Below are 13,110 nucleotides of genomic sequence, written 5' to 3'. Positions count from 1 at the left end.
GTGAAGTTTGGCTATGTATGTGCTACTGAAACATGTTGTGAGGTTGAGAACACCCACAAGCCGCCTTTCAAGTACAACAATAGAAAGGCCAAACAATGTTAACGGCTTATTGAGGAAATACAAAGCAGCACAAGGACGACCCCAGGAACTGTGTACAATAGAAACCTCACAGAGATAGCACTACACAATGGGAACTGTTTGACTCAGGTCACAGCAAAAGAGCTTTCCAGCAAGTTGAAAGAAGATATAAAAAGAAGGAAATAACATCATGAGGAGACCTTACTCTCCCTACAACAACACACCTGAAATTACTGGAGGAAAAGGACTGAATTGAGGGGGCAGGGGGGCTGGTCCCAGGCTAAAGGGATTTCTAGCCTGTGTATGGAAACTTGGTGGACTGCTTGAATCAACAGTCAGGATGAGAGATTATTGATTCAGATCCTACCTAATATTGTAGGCTTAGTTTGTGTTTTGTTTTATTTCTTATGGTAATCTACTTGATCTGTTGGCTATCACTTAAAAGTGATCTTTCTGTAGTTAATAAAGCTATTTCATATTTTACCTAAAACACGGTGTGTTGTTTGAAGTGCAAAGAGGATAAATCTCAGCTCATGAACAAGAGTTAGTGCACATCCACTTTCCTTTATAGAAGTGGTGGACTGGGTAATAAATTCATACTGGTCGGGTTTTGACCAGGGCAGGACGGTACAGCTCTGGGGTCCCGGGGAGACTTTGCTGTAGCCTCTCTATTGTGGGTTCATGAGTGGCTAGCCAGAGCATTCATGAACACAGCTGGGTGTTGTCCCTACCTGTGGATGTTGGTGTGAGTGCAAGCTTGGAAGGCTTTGCAGCTTGTCACAACATCACATTGCAAGAGGGAACCCAAATTAGCAAGACAGAGGGCTCAGCTGGACCTCAGTTCCAGGTGGCACCCCAGAGGGGGACCCATCACAGCTACAACACTTGTGCTCTCATTTCACAATGATGCAAGCAGGAAAAAAAACACCAAAAAAAAAAAAAAAAAAAAAGCAGTGTCTCAGCACAACAGACAATTTTGTGCCACTGACATTACATATGGGATTGGCATAGCAAAACTGCACTGAAACTGCAGCCCTCTCAGAGAGCATAGCACCTGCATTATCACTTGAGACATCCATTATGCAGTACTTGCCGTGGGACTTTCCTCTAGCAGCACCTATGACACAGACAGGAATAATAAAAGAATTTATTAATCATTTAGAGAATTGCTATTACAGTCAATTCATCAGGATTGGACCTTCACATGAAAGTGCTTTTGTTTCTGCTTGTCCAGAACACTTTGTCTTTTCATGCCGCACAAGATCATACTGCATTTAGCTAGGACGAGAAAGGTCCTATCAGTCTGGAGGTTTGAGGATATGGATCCCACAGCTTGGTTGCTGTTGCTTCCCATGGAGAGATTCATGGCTCAGTCTTCAAATTATTTGACTTCTCTTTTAAATTCCACATGGCCTGGTAGTCAGGCAGCTGTTTTCTCTTTCTTTGTGGTTTCCTGGCAACTGAGAATGACACTGGGATCTTCCAACTATGGCGGTGGGAGCTGGGCATGGCAAAGAACATACTGTCTACCGAAAAGGAGTAGGCCCTGTTCTGAAGTCACCATTATGAGGACTTGCTAAGACAGTGCAACAGCCACCATGTTGGCCAATGCGACAGAGACTGAACTAGAAGCTAAAAGCATGAGCTGCTACAGAGTGAGCTAAAGAGAAATGGTTCTGTTGCATCTGCCTCATATCCTCTGTGGGTGAGGCACAGAGCGGGACCCATAAAACACAAACATACACTGGAGGGTTACAGTAGCTCATACAGCTCCACCCTGCTCCTACCAATGCTGATGAGAATTTTAAAATCCACAGACAGATGGCACCACTGGTGATTGTTCAGCTAAGAAATGCAGAAGCTCAGTGCTGATACATCCCATTCAAACTCCTTGTCAAATCCGCACATTGCTTTAAATGTGACAAAGGCCCCCCCAAAAGAGAACAAATAAAAATGCACTTTTGGTTGGCAGCAACTTCTATGGGATCCTCCACTTGGGTAGGTGGAAAAAACAAAAATTACCCTGGGGCATGGCCAAGGAAATGCCTAAGTCCAGAGAAGTGGTGCGGAGATAGACAAGCACTAGCCTGTATGTAGAAACCACAAGGGCACGTATCAGCCTTGGTTCTGCAACTGGACACTCATGGGCAGACCCTGGTGCCCACACAGAGCTGCACTGATTTCAGCAGATCTCCGTAAGGGCCCAAGGGTTTGTCTGACCCCATTTCATTAGAGGATCAAGGCCCTGGTTTGTTGTTTCTCAATAGCACCTCGAGAGCCCAGACAAGATCAGGACTCCATTGTGCTAGAGTCATACAAACTCAGAGAGAGACCGTCCCTGCCCTGAGCAGCTCACAATCTAACTAGACAAGAGTGGAATGGGGGAAGGGGGGGCAACAGAGGCACAGGGAGTGGAAATGACTTACCTCAGCTCACCAGTGGCTGTGCTGGGACTAGAACCATGCTCTCCTGAGTCAGCAGCCTGTGGTCTACCCATTGGACCTCCCCGCCTCTCTGTCAAGGCTAGAACTTCTTGCATTTATCTTAGTGGCAACCATGCAAGCCCTTGTTCAGGGCTTTTCTCCCCCCACTCTTTTCCTCTCCTACTTGCTTCCTTGCTGTGCACTAATGTTTCCAACTAATTTGAAACCACCAAGTTCCTGCATGGCACAAAGTGGGCCCCTTTCAGCCCCCACCACCTGAGCCTGCTGCACCAGCTTTCTTGCACACTGGGTGGAACAAAAGTCAACCCCCTGTTTTTTCCTGCTCAGTGAGTTTTCTCCTCCTCTGTGTGTTTTCAGCATTGAACTCCCTAGAGTTAGCCTTTGATAAACAAACCAAACTCTGATTTTTTCCCCAAAGAGTGTTTGTCAAATCCACTAGGTGGCAGTAGAAGAAATACCTTCCTCTCCCAGTAAAAGATTAGGATCCTTTGAGTCAGATTTGAGGAGGATCAGTTAGGAGGACTGATGAGCAGGGCCGGCTCTAGGTTTCTTGCTGCCCCAAGCAAAAAAAGTGTTGGCTGCCCCCCCACCCCAGCTCTGGGCTCCCCTCTCCTTCCCCCCTGCTGCCCCAGCCCTGGACTCTCCCCCACACACACACCCGCAACCCCCCCCCCCCCACCGCCCCAGCTCTGGGTCACTGGTAACTCCTTCCCAGGGCGGGTCATCAGCATCCCGCTCATGACACTAGCAAGGGCGGAGGCTGCATCCACCTGACTCCTTCCCCGTGCCCAGGGGGGCCCTGACTCCACTCGCTGCCCCCTCGCCTCCAGCTGGTCTGGCGCTGGCATGGTCAGGGTAAGCAGTGGGGCTCCCGGGCCGCGCCTCAGCCCAGGGTCCCTCCAGCTGGGGCTCCCGTCTCCAGGACCAGCCGGGAATCAGGAGGCCAGAGCCAAGGGGACTGCCCCGGCAGGGGGCTGAGGAGCTGGTGCAGGGCAGCCCCAGAGGGAGCGGCCAGTGGGGAGTGGAGCCCCGGAGAGCGGGACGCAGGCCCCGCATGGCAGCGCCCCAGGCACCGGTCCCCTCTCTGGGCCCGCTGCTTCTCCTGGCTGCCCTGCTGCAGCCCCTGGGCGGCTCGGGCCACTTCGCCCAGCCCCGGCTGCGGTGCTGGGGGGCAGCCGCCCTGCGGCACTTGCAGGCGGCTCAGTGCACTCCATGGGGTGGCCCCCAGCCCAAGTGTCCTGCGCTCCAGGTGTTGGAGCCTGCCAGATGCCTCGGCTGCGGCCAGCGGCACAAACCACAGCGGCCCCAGGGCACCCCCGCACTGCTGCTGCTGGTCCCCAGTCCCGGGGCCAGCTTTGGCCACCCGCTGCGGCTCTTCCACCTGGACTTCAGCATCAGCTTGGGGGCCGGGGCAGCGTCTATGGGGGTGAGCACCCTCAGGGCCAGCCCCCAAGCAAAAAAGATGGCCCAAATGCCACCCCTGCAAATGTGCCGCCCCAAGCACCTGCTTGCTTGCTGGCGCCTAGAGCCGGCCCTGCTGATGAGCTATAAGAAAGGCGGTGTGCCAGCTGAAACGTCAGGGGAGGGCACCCATACACTGCAGGTGCAAACGCTTTACAACAGGTGGCATTAAAAGGAGAAAGAAGGCTGGAAATCTTACCAGCACTTTGCTTTATTTGCAACACACAACTATTCTTGATCAGAGTATTGTCATGAATAAGTAGCTCGGCCTGGGGCAGTGCTCTGAAGTAACAATGCGATCGGAGCCTGGAGGTAGGATTCCCACTCCCAGTGTAATGTATGCTGACACTAGTCAGGCCTAGATAGTCTGAGCATTAATCCGAATTAAGGCAAATGTGTATAATCAAGTCATGGGTGCATATGATCTATAGCACAAGTCTATTAATGAGTTACATATTTCAGATATCCAGAGATGCAGTAATTTCAAGCACACAGTGCCCAGATCTGACAGTATTAATGATCGGTGCCATTGGCAGGGACGGAAGAGGGGGACAGTGGGGGCATGTCATGCTCAACATTTTTCTGTCCAGCTAAGGTAATTTTAAGAAACTTTATATCTATACAACCTCTCACTGATGGTAAATACGGCACAGAGGATTTGTCATGAGGAAGGTTATCTTTCTTTCTAAGCATTTATACTCTTCTCACCACTGCCTGCAAGTAAAGTAGTCAGGGTTCCTGTACCATCAAATATGAGGCAGTCTTGCTGACCTGTGGGTATTTTGGAAATGGTTAGCAAGAGAGGACCAGGAACCAAGACTCCCAGGTTCTAGTCTTATTCTTTACCTTAGATAAATCCCCTCACCTCTCTGTCTCGGTTTCCCACCTGTGAAAAGTGCTTTGGGATCCCCAGATGAAAAGCCAAGTATGAAGTATCATTGCTGCCCCCATTATCACTCTATTTACCACCATGGGCAACACAAGGCACCTCCTGCAGTGAGCTGTGTCCTCCCTGTTCTCCATGCCAGGGCCATGGACATCCTAGCCCTAAAAGGATCACTGTGGGGGTCTCTGATTGGGGAACGTGACTATTTCCTGAGTTGTTAGCCTCCACATCCCACACGTTTTGGTCAATTCTGTCATAAATATTAGGAGGCAGGGAAGGGGAGAACTAGTGAGTTAAGAACAAAGGTTGTTCTCTCTTTCTTTTCTTCCTGATTTCTATAGTGCTCACCACCCGGAACTTCAAAGACGCTCCCTCCTACCCCGACTACAGTTTCCTCTTGTGCAAAAAGGGAAGAAAGGGGACACACCCCCAGACTCATATTCTGTATTGGGAAGGCACATCTTATGTGCCCCATTGCCACGCATCACCACCTACCAGCACACTGTGGGCACTATATACATAATGCATGACTCCTCTCTTCCACGTGGGGCAAGTGGAGAGGGGTCTTGAAGTGGTCTTGTGAACTGGGGAGCCACAGGAAATCCAGTAGCTCCCAACAAGAAGCATCCCATGTGTTCCTCTGGGGACTGCTTGCTATCACAGCAATGATCATATGGCCAGGCCAATAACCAGGCTGCCACTGGCTCCTGGGATTCCTCCCTGCAGTCAACGAAAAACTCTCCCTGATTTCAGTGAGCTCTAGATCAGCCCCATTGTTCATTGCCTAACAACATTAACGATTCACCTTTATCAGACCCCATCTTCATTGGTTTGATGTTCCAGAAAATGCCAAATTCACTGGAAATGTTCAGAACCCCAGGCTCTTTCCCAGTCCCATAGGCTAGCTACTTGTCTCACCCCGGCGCCTTGCTTCCCAGGAAGCTGAACAGCAGCCGTGCCCTGTCGCAATCAATATGCATTTATTCTAATTGAAAACACCATTGATTAGAGGCTGACTGGAGACGTGAAATGCTCTATCAATAACCTGTGCCGGAGAAGGACTCTGGATATTTTGACAGTAGCCAGCAGAGTAATTGTCAGCAGTAATGCTACACAGAAAGCCAAACCAGCCAGTGCTCTGTCAGTCTTTGAATGCCCTACTTACAGTTCTCACCAGGGAGCAAACTGTCTTGCTTTCACAAAAAGAAAAAAGGAGTATTTGTGGCACCTTAGAGACTAACAAATTTATTTGAGCATAAGCTTTCATGAGCTACAGCTCACTTCATCAGACGTAGCTCACGAAAGCTTATGCTCATATAAATTTGTTAGTCTCTAAGGTACCACAAGTACTCCTTTTCTTTTTGTGGATACTAACACGGCTGCTACTCTGAAACCTGTCTTGCTTTCATGATCAATTAATTTCCTCTGACTGCTAACCCTACAGTCCTCCACTGCAGCATCTTGCCAAATGCACGACATAACAAGAATCTCTCACTAACGTGAGAATCTGGATTCATTTTGGCACCACAGGCAAGACAGCGGACCCAACTCCCCCCCCCCCCCCCTCCTCTTCAAGGTTTTCCCCTGCAGGGAAAAATTCCATTGATTGCTAAATGGAAGGTAACGTAGTGAAGTCATTTAATTGAACAACTCTTTTGATGTACTGTGGCTTAGGCTTTAAATAATCATACAACTCCCACAGCATGTCTGATGTCTTCGTGTTTTATTGCAGGATGAGTTATGGCTCAGCTTTCTCATAACTTGTTATGGTAGGTAAGCCAAGCCCAGAAACACTGGGGTTTGTTGAAAAGCCTGCCTGAGGGTGGGAGGGAGTTAGAGCAGGAGATCGGAAATCAGGAATTCTGATTTTATTCCCAGATTGGCCACAAATTTGCTGGGTGACCAGGGGGAACTGGCAGCCTCTCTGTGTCTCAGTTTCCCCACCTGTGAAATAGAGCAATTAGGATGAATAGAGACTGGTGATTTGTGGGTGTGGCTGAAGTTGTTCATGAACATTTTTGCCAGTTTAGTTCCGGTGAGTTTTTCAATCCTCAGCATTTCATTCACTATGACAGTTTGCAAACTGCAAAATTCCCCCTGAAATTCTCTCTGAGTCATGCAGTTCATTTCTGGCTACAGATTTTGTCAGTTTGAAATGGAGCATGCAGTAATACCTCGGGTGATTCTGGCTTGTGGACAGAAGGCAGGGAGGGATGAAACAACACATGGAAAAACACATCCATTGATAATACACATTAAGCTGTACATACATGTACAGCAGGTCAGATGAGAGCAGAAGTGGCACTAGAAGTGCAGCATAGATAGTTCAACTTCCAGACATGGCATGGGGATTAGTGATGAATCATGTACCCTCCAATCAAGGGAGCAACTGGCTTTAAATCAGAATTTTGAGTAGCCAGAGCAAAGGAACCAAATGGTAGCAGATAAGCAGGCCTGTCATTCACCAGGATCCCGACAATACACCCAAAGCAGTGCTGATCTTTATGACCTGCCCACAAGGACTACCGGAGAAATAATATCCAGAAACCTGCCACGCCCAAGATTAACGTAGCCAAAGCACATGTGAAAGCAAGTCACACTCTAAATCAGCTTACTCAAACTGCACAGAAACCTGGTGATGGATTTAAACTCAAATGATTCAGAATTTTGATACATCTCTGAACCATCCAGCCCACCAGGCCAGGTGGTCCTCTGTCCCTAAACAATGCATCCCACACCTAGCACTCATTCTTTGCAGGGAAGCATGACCTGCTATCCCTGCCCTTCTCTGGCATCTTTGGTTGATGAATTATGTTCTCATCTGGTGTCTTCAGTGTAAAGGAATTGCCAGGAAGAGCAGCGTGCATGGTAGTTGAGAAGCAAAATGTGGTCCCTCTTCCACAGTGCCTTGCAACAGACAGCACTGCACAAAGATTTCCGCTGCTATCATTCCTGCTGGGCCCTCGTCTATACTGCTAGAGCCCCCTGCTCTTTTGGAGGCTTGAGAGAAGAGACAGATCCCAAGGACACCAATTGTCTGCCCACTCAGCTGCCCGAGACACCTGTGGGGGCCAGACAGGAAGGCTGACTGACACGCCAGGGCAGTCAATTTCAGGCTCCAGAAAGCCTGTGCATGGCTGGGATCTCCCAGACACATGAGCTGAGCCTGGATAGACACAGCTGGGGAGAGGAGAACAGGAGTTGATTGCTGGGAGTGGGCTTCTACCAACAGGAACCACAGCCTTCGAGTTGCTCTTGGAGAGAAGGTGCAGAGAAAGGCCAGGGCCCATTGGTCCCATAATGAGCCATAGAGCTAGTGAGGAGGGAAGAATGAGTGGATTCTAACACTCTTGGAGATCAGGAGGGTGCTACACTAAAAGAGTTGCACCTGTTTATATTGACTTAGTTAAATCAGTGCAAACCCCTAATGTAGATGCACTCAAACCTGTTTAAACCTTGCTTAAACCCTCAGTTTGGCTTTCTTTGGTGTGTTGCTGATGATTTAACTCTAGGAGGTCATTTGTGTACAGTGTGTCTACATTAGTGATTTGCACTGGTTTAACTAGATCAGATTAAAAATCAATTTAGTCAGATTGGTGCAACTTTCCTGGACAAGATCTGAGCAAATGAGCGGCAATGGCTCTGCTCACCCACTCGATCATGTGGGGCTGATCAGCCAGTCAGGGAACAAGGATTAATGCTATGTAATTTACTGTGATCCCTCTCAGACAAATCAAGCCAGCTACAAAAGGGGACCTTGGAAATGTGTGCACATATTTCTGGCCGTTGTTATAACAGCAATATTTCTCCCTCACCAAATCTCATGGAAAAAGGTTAACCAGAGTGTTACCCCACCACCACAAGGACATACAGGGTTACTGTTGCAAGATGGGTCTTCAAAGACAAATGCCTTATATGCTTAGAATCAAAACACCTGCTTGCAACGCAGGTTCCGCCTAACCCAGGAGATTCCCTGCCTTGTACAACACAGTATTCAGAAGCCCCATTCCTCTCATTTCTGCAGCGTGCTGTGCTCCAGCATGGCACATTAGGGCTGGAAGAGACCTCAGGAGGTCATCTAGTCCAATCCCCTGCTCAAAGCAGGGCCAACACCAACTAAATCATCCCAGCCGGGGCTTTGTCAAGCCAGGGCTTAAAAACCTCTAAGGATGGAGATTCCACCACCTCCACAGGTAACCCATTCCAGTGCTTCACCACCCTCCTGGTGAAATAGCATTTCCTAATATCTAACCTACACCTCCCCCACTGCAATTTGAGACCATTGCTTCTTGTTCTGTCATCTGCCACCACTGAGAACAGCTGAGCTCCATCCTCTCTGGAACCCCCCTTCAGGTAGTTGAAGGCTGCTATCAAATCCCCCTTCACTCTTCTCTTCTGCAGACTAAATAACCCCAGTTCCCTCAGCCCCTAATCATTTTCATTACCCTCCTCTGGACTCTCTCCAATTTGTCCACATCCCTTCAGTAATGGGGGGACCAAAACTGGATGCAATACTCCAGGTGTGGTCTCACCTGTGCCGAATAGAGGGGAATAATCACTTCCCTCGATCTGCTGGCAATGCTCCTATTAATACAGCCCAATTTGCCATTGGCCTTCTTGGCAACAAGGGCACACTGCTGACTCATATCCAGCTTCTCAACCACTGTAATCCCCAGGTCCTTTTCTGCAGAACTGCTGCTTAGCCGGTCCCCAGCCTGTAGCATCTAAATATTCTAAGGTTTCAGAGTAACAGCCGTGTTAGTCTGTATTCGCAAAAAGAAAAGGAGTACTTGTGGCACCTTTGTGCATCTGATAAAGTGAGCTGTAGCTCACGAAAGCTTATGCTCAAATAAATTGGTTAGTCTCTAAAGGTGCCACAAGTAAATATTCTAAATAATTTTACAACTTTTACTCCATTTCAGTGCATGGCTCATATACTGACCAGATCTTTAGCTGGTTTAAATCAGCATCACTCCACTGAAATCAATAGTTAGGCAGATATGCTGCAGCCACGGATCTAGCCCACTCTGTTTAAGAAAAGACTACAAAGAGCTGGAGTTCTGATGAATGTGCTGTAAAACACTCCCTCTTTCTTTCAAGTTTCCCAGATAATTGAACTGAAGTCACCTTGAATCATGACTACACATGGCTGAAGAGTCTCATCTATTGACTCAGGTGTAGGGCCAAATTCAATCCTGCTGCAAGGCAAATTAAACAAATGGAGTTAAACCAAAAATGAATTTGTCCTGTTAAAATTTACTGCACGACAGAACCAAATCAGGGTTGTCTCACAAAAGGAAATGAAATCCATTATCAGTGACTTTGAATATATCATTCTTTTAAGAAAATCTGGGCATCCTCCCTTAAATACAGTATCAGCTTTCAAAAGGAGTGTTATGGTAACAAAATTGCCTAATGATTACCTGACAGAGGTCAGCATTGCTCACTCAGCTGTTCCTGAGTTCCTTGGTACAGAAAGGGAATGCTATAGGTGATGGATGGAATGAAGCCTCTGATCAGTGAGCTGGAGAACTGAGGTTGTGTCTTTGAGGGGGGTTCCTACACCAATTTACCACCTTACTGCAATTTGGATGAAATTTAAGACCAAATCTGAACTATTGGCAAGGAATCTCTTTTGAAACACAAGCCAGGAAAGTTTCCTTTGATGAATATTAAGCTTCCATTACTTTCCCTTTTTACTGTAAGGGTGGATGCAGCATAGGTAGAACTCTGCCCATTATCTGTATTTGGACGAAAGCCCAGCATTTAGAAAACCAGTTCAAGTCAAGGAGACTTTGAAATAAACCTTGTCCACATTGTTTGAAATGAAAGCTCTTTTGCACAGAGTATGATTGTGTGAAGCGTAAGGATCTCTTTTTAATCATGCAGCTCAGAGTGTCTTCAGTGCAGAATTAGCTTAGGTTCTAACTCAGGTGTTGTCCCCAAACTTCCTCCCATCCACACACAAAACCTACTCACCTGAATTTGGAGGTGCTTTCAACCCAGGCTAGCTGGCTCTGCTGGGATAGTGGAATAGAGTTTGGATACCACTTACACTCAGGCTGATAAACTACCCTCTTCACAATGAGGATGCAGGATAAATCACTCATGTGCTGATAGTCCTCCAATTCCTTCCCACAATTCCTCTTCTGTATCCACAAGGAGACACAAGTTCTCCCACAAATCACTGGGAAAAAATCATAAAGCAGCTCAGCTCACTACAGTACAAAGAATCTTGGGATATATCCCCAGAAGTCCTAGCAACACACCAGTGAGGATTCAATAACTCAGGAATGGCTTTGCTCCGTGGCTGCTCACACCTTGGCTGGGCTAACTGGGGTGTTGACCACCTGGTCTAACTTTGCAATTAAGACATACCCTTAGACGGGCTCCCTCCATGAATCCATAGCTCAATGGAAACTACAAACAGACTCACTGGGCTTGATTTGCCATTATCCTGCACCTTCTCTAATTTACATGTGTGTAAACTGAATGCCAAGATTTGCTGGTATTTTACACACACTTTGCCCAGGTGTTAATGATTTCACGAGGTTCAGGACAGTAGTGAATCAGACTCATTGAGTGGAATACAGTTGACCACCGATGCAGGCAAATTTCCTGAGACTGTTCCAAGTTGCAGGATTCAAAATACACGGGAAAGCAAAGAGCAGTTGGTCACACTACACACACTCCTAGCTGTACAGCTGGTATGGTAGGAGAAATGAGAGAGAAGACATAGTATATGTTTGTACCAGAGAACTATATTAAATGTGTCTACTGTATAGGTAGAGTCCAGATTCCTAGGATCTTATTCTCTTCCTGTCCATGAATAATTCTCATTGAACTTGGTTAGTTATGTGTAACTGCAGAAGGAACATAGGGTCCCTGAATTCAATGTTCTTATAGACCAACAGTACTTTTCCTTTCCTTTCTTTTCATTCATAGTCTGGCCTTTTTAAATTCAGTGTTATCACCAATGGGCCCAAACACTAGGTCTGAACACCCCTGAACTTTGCAGCCCAGTCCCATCTTGAGATACTTGCAAATTCATCCACAATAATTCATCTACTCCTGGCAGGCGGGAGACCCCGGGTCCAGTCCCACTGCTCTAATAACTTTTTCATTATTTATCCAGAGTGCAACAGCTTCAACAGGAGAGAGTGGGGGAGCCCTTCACCAGAATAGCAGGGAGCACACTGGTTAGGATTTGAAGAGGAGAGTTCTCTTTTCCCCGCCTCTGGCAGAGAGGAGAGAATTGAACCAAGTCTCCCATATCCCAGAGGAGTGCTCTAACTGGTGAACTAAAAGTTATAAGGTGGGTAGAGATACCTCCCACCTCCTCCTCTGGCTGGATTTTTAATGGGACCCAATCCGATAGGTGGCCTCTGAGGACGCCTACTGGAATGGCCTCTCCATAGACAACTCATGCCTCCGCAGACCTAGGGGCCACAATCTAAAGGGGAGGACACTTGACAGACCCACATGTCTCCTCTGCCCAGTGACCCCTCCCCCCACATTGCACCCAGCCTGGGGCCGCCATACTCTCCCTGCCCCAGGTCGGGGGGCGGTTTTCTGTCCTTCTCCCAGTGCGTCCCCCCCCCCTGGCATGTTTGGCCCCTGTCCCTGGCAGGTGGGCCCAGGCGGGGAGCAGAGGGGACGGGGTGGGCCGCCGACTCCCCAGCCAGGCTCTCTCAGGCAGCTGCTGTGCTGCATGGAGCAGCAACTCGGGCGTGAGAAGTGACTACTCCAGTCCCGCCCCTTCTGCTCCCGGCCCGGGCCCGGCTGCCAGGGACAGGGGCCGAGCGTGCCGGGGACAGGCACAGTGGGAAGACAGAGCCCCCCTTCCTCTCCACCCCTCAGCAGGCCAATCTGGGGGAGGCAACTGACCCTGAATGCCCCCCCCACACACACACACACGAGCCCCTCTATGTGAATGTCTAACTTTCCCTGCTTCGTGAAGCGCTCTGGGGTTTAGCCGGGAGATAGGATCCAAATGCCTAGATGGAGGCAGCAGCGCACACGCTCACAGGTGGAAACAGAGGTGCCTGGAGAACTTTTACTCTGAAAAACTTAGGCACCAAGTGAGTTTAAGTGCCTACCGTGTTGGGCAGGTGTTTTGTGGATCTCAGTGGAACCAAAACTGGGACTTAGGCTCCTAAACCCCAGACTCAGGGACCTACGTCTGGAGTGTAGGCACCTGTTTACTTGTGTGGATGCCAAAATGATTGTGCTACTACTAGC

The sequence above is a fragment of the Chelonia mydas genome, chromosome 6 (assembly GCF_015237465.2).
Source record: "Chelonia mydas isolate rCheMyd1 chromosome 6, rCheMyd1.pri.v2, whole genome shotgun sequence".
Classification (NCBI taxonomy): Eukaryota; Metazoa; Chordata; order Testudines; family Cheloniidae; genus Chelonia; species Chelonia mydas.
This window is presented reverse-complemented; position numbering follows the sequence as displayed.